The following is a 4,355-nucleotide window of genomic DNA, read 5'->3' as shown; positions in this document are numbered from 1 at the left end:
TTATCATTATCTTAATTTAATTAGAGTGAGTTATTTGAATCTTGCAGGTTGACATTTAATTTGAATCCTCTGTGACAAGGATAGGAGAACACAAGACATTGTGTGGATTTGGATGCGTGTATCTCAAAAGTTGCAATAACAAACGATTGGTAGTAATGAGATCATAAGACAATGTTGTTATGTTGAACAATCATTGCCATAGATTTCATGTATCATCTCAATTCTATGTAATTAGTATTCTTAGTTTGACATGTTTGTATGGAAACGTGGAAAGTTGCGGGAATTTTTTGTTATTCGTTGTGTCAAAATTTATTCAAATTATCAATGTGGAGACTAGTAGGCACTAATCTTTAAACCAATTGTTTTGTAGTTGAGTGGTGACTCTATAAGTGGTTGGTTTTTTGTGGTCGTTTATTTTAATAGAGCTTTAATCTTCTTATAGACATTTATCCCAATATTTTCAGTGATCTTTTAATTAAAATTTTCTAAATTTGCACTTTCATTGTCATAAATCCCATGTGGAAATCCAATAAGTAGGCGGCACATGTTTCAGTTTGAAATTTATATCCTTGTATAAGGGGTGCTACCAAAATTTTGCAGATTATCGGTATATGTAAGATAAGGGGGGCTAAATTTATTGCAGTGGTGTCCACACAAACAATGTCATCTCCAAGGTTCACGATGTTGAGCTTCCATGCCAAGGATCCCCGACATCTCAAAGAATTGTCAATGACCATGCGGAATGCCTAGCACAAGGGGAATTTGCGAGCTTTTTGAAACACTGCCCGAAATGCTTCATTTTTGCACTTGGAAAGCCTACCGATCAAGGTCCTTCAGACCTTGGAAACACTGCCCGCAATGCTTCATTTTTGCACTTGGAAAGCCTACCGATCAAGGTCCTTCAGACCTTGTGTTTTACAATGCTAACGATGAGAATTCCTTATGGCTTTGCTATTCCTACAAGGACTTATCAAAATGCCAAGTAGAGGCTGTGCCAATCCAAAAGCCTGGTTGTCCGTGCTTTGCTCCTCATTTTCTATTCCCCTTCTTTGTGGCAATCTCCTCCTTTCTTGTGATCACCAAGCTTTTGTCTCTAATACCATGTCAAAGTCGATGGTTCCAAAGCATAGAGCAATGGGGAGAATACACGAGCAAGAGAGAGAGAAAGAGAGAGAGAGAGAGAGATTATGGGTCATATCTGACCTCTGTGGTCAATAATTCAATCTCTCTCTCTCTCTCTCTCTCTCTCTCTCTCTCTCTCTCTCTCTCTCTCTCTCTCTCTCTCTCTCTCTCTCTCTCTCTCTCTCTCTCTCTCTCTCTCTCTCTCTCTCTCTCGTCCTTCTCTCCTTGATTCAATGCTTTCACATCGTCAACTTTGGCATGGTATTAGAGCCTTGGAGGAGGCAGCAAATGTCAAGAAGTCATTAAGAACCGCCGTTACACCTAGATTATTCCCGAGCCCTTGGCATTGCATTCGTCCCTTGTGGCATCGTTTCAAAATGTGTTGTCAATGGCATTTATTTCCCTTATACCCTGTTTTTGTCTTTCCCATGTCAAAAATAGTGAAAGCTGCATCGAATGATACAACGTGTTAAAACGCTAGGCCTATGAGTGTCTAATAGCAGCGTAAACGGTTACCCGCCCCCCTGGCATGTCAAAATGCTATGCCTAGCACCTCCTTGAGGACGATGACCTCTTGACCGCACCGCTTGATGATGCCCCTCCCTTGGTGACTTAGCATTTTAAAATGATGTGACCAGTGAGTGGTGGGTTGTATAGGGCAAAGAAGAGGGTGGACATCGACAAAGTCTTGGTGATTTGGAAGGAAGGGATTTTGGGAGCTCTTTTGTGTAGAATCTTGTGGAGCAGCTTGGGAATCTTTGAGGCCTTTTGGAATATGAGAAAACAACAACCTTTTATTTTCGGATCTTGTACCTACAACATGGCCCCCCTGCTTGAGTGCTAGCAACAAATTGAATGCCGATAATTATGCTCATTTAAAGTTGATCGTGCGACTTTGCTTCATGCAAAAAGGTTTATGGGATATAGTTAAGGGCTTGGAGCTACATCCTATGAGGGAGACCAAAAATAAGCACACCTTTAGGATAAGTAGCGACTAAAATCATGTGCTGATTGGGATGCAAACAATGCGAAGGCGGTGCCGAACATTGCAAAATCTCTTACAAAGGAAATTTCTCTATCTATATAGACTTTGAAGATTGCCAATGATATGTAGTCCAAGCAAGTTCAAATGTTTAATCATGATTCTACAATGTGAGTGTTACCCTTCTTGGATAGTTATCTTCCATCAAGTTTCCAAGAGGAGGTTCCATGCAACCTTTCCTTATGAAGGCTAATCAGCTAATGAAAGTGCATTGACCAATACTCAGTTAGTTTCTTTGGTACTTACAAAATTGCATGAGGAGTAGGAATCAATGTCTAGGACACTAAAGATATAAATCACAAAGGAAAATCTGGAATTTGATGATCTAAGCTCTTTTCTCTATGAAAAGAAATCTATGTTAGTCACTCAAGGAAAAATTTGAGTTTTTGACAGAGGTGGCAAAGTACTCGTTGCTTCGGATTCCCGTCAAAAGTCCAAGCTAGACGTTGTTATAAATGTGGGGATTGTGGTCATTTGTCTAAATATTAAAGATCCAAAGGCAAAGGCAAAAGCGATACAAAGGACAAAGGTAGACGCAAAGGCAAGCATGATGAGGAAAGCATTGATAAAGATTCAGGGAAGGAAAATAAGGAGTCTATTAGTCTGACTACACTGGCAAAGACTCCAGCCTTCTAGTCAAGTTGTTGCCATCGCCGCCACTAGCTTAATCCATGGGGAGACTTGTGAGTGGCAAAGAGGGGCAAGAACTGCTCTTTACAAATGATTTGGAACCATGTGTTGGAGTCCTAGTTATTGGTGTTTGATCCCCTGGGTTGGAGTTCAATGCACATGCATGTGGCAAGGAACCAATGCGACATATCTAAAACACTATGAATGTGCATGCCAATCCATTTTTGTTTGCTAGATTGTGGATAGGATGTGTTTCAAAGTTCATTATCTAGGAAAGTTTGTACATGATGTGTTCATAGTTCAGTAGTGGGGATTCTTGGACATAGTGTGGTTTGCATTTCAATTTTTTATGAGGCAATTGGTGCCCAAGATGGCAATCTTCTCAAGTGACACATTGTTAATAGCAAATGTATCCAACATGTTGTTACTGTAGTGTCCATGGCAGATTCTTCATCAACTTACTCTCACTATTTATGTCCACTATGAGTTGCAAAGAGGATATTAAAGTTTATAGAGTCTCAAAGTGAATAGCACAATGTGATCCCAATAATTTTTTTGGCTTTAGGTATTTATTTTACTTGTTTGTCAAATCTTGGGTAGGGAAATTTTCTTAGTTGAAAATATAAGCACACCTAACCCCCATTATAAAATATACTAATTGACAAGGTTGGTTGTTTCAAAAGTGTGTGTGTGTGTGTGTGTGTGTGTGTGTGTGTGTGTGTGTGTGTTATAGAAATCAAGCCATACGAGCACCTTTCAAGTCGGTCCCCTATTTCCATGAGCCTAAAAGTTTGATGTATTCCCATTCTTTTTTTTTCCAAAAACCTTGTAATTATTTTGATCATCTCTTATTAAAAGATGGACAAGCTCTAAGAAGCTGAGCTATAAAGTCTGTAATGAGTCCAAGTCTTGTACGGTCGGCCACTCGCTAAGAGAGTCCTAGGTATAAAGCCTAAGCTGTAAACTGAGAAAACACATAATTATCATTATCAAGTTTGAAGAGTTTGAAGCGTACGGCTAAGAGTGGCTTCTTTCCTATAACTAATAATCCTCATATCTTGAGCTCTAGTAATGAAAGTTCAATTTCGAAACTTGCAATGTGTTCCTTGTTTGATGCTCTTTCATTCAAGTATGCTCATTGTCAATCTGTTGTGATTTTTGACTACGCGTTAGTGGGATAATTTGCTGGTTTGAATGCGTTAATGAGTATTTTTTGACATTTCGACTATAGGAGAGTGTTCCTAGACTCTATGGCGACCTTTCTAATGTGTCCTGTTGCAGTTTTTGAGACTTAAATTATGATGGATCATGATTTTGGTACATCATTGAAATGAAACCGAACTTGGTAGATTAGTGCCTCTAAGTGTCCTTGACTCCTCCTAAATTTTTGTAGCATTTGGACTCCGTTCAAGTGTCGAAACGGGTTGATGACGAAGTGCGGTGACATAGGACATATGTAAATTGTCGAACCTGAGAGCAAGAAATTTCCATGTGTTAGAGTTAGAGTTATTTTGTCGATTCACTTCTCAAGGTTGACACTCTCGAAGAGTCTTTGTGTCCC

Source organism: Adiantum capillus-veneris, chromosome 9, assembly GCF_014529385.1.
Source record: "Adiantum capillus-veneris isolate H3 chromosome 9, ASM1452938v2, whole genome shotgun sequence".
Lineage (NCBI taxonomy): Eukaryota > Viridiplantae > Streptophyta > Polypodiopsida > Polypodiales > Pteridaceae > Adiantum > Adiantum capillus-veneris.
Note: the sequence above shows the minus strand (reverse complement) of the source record.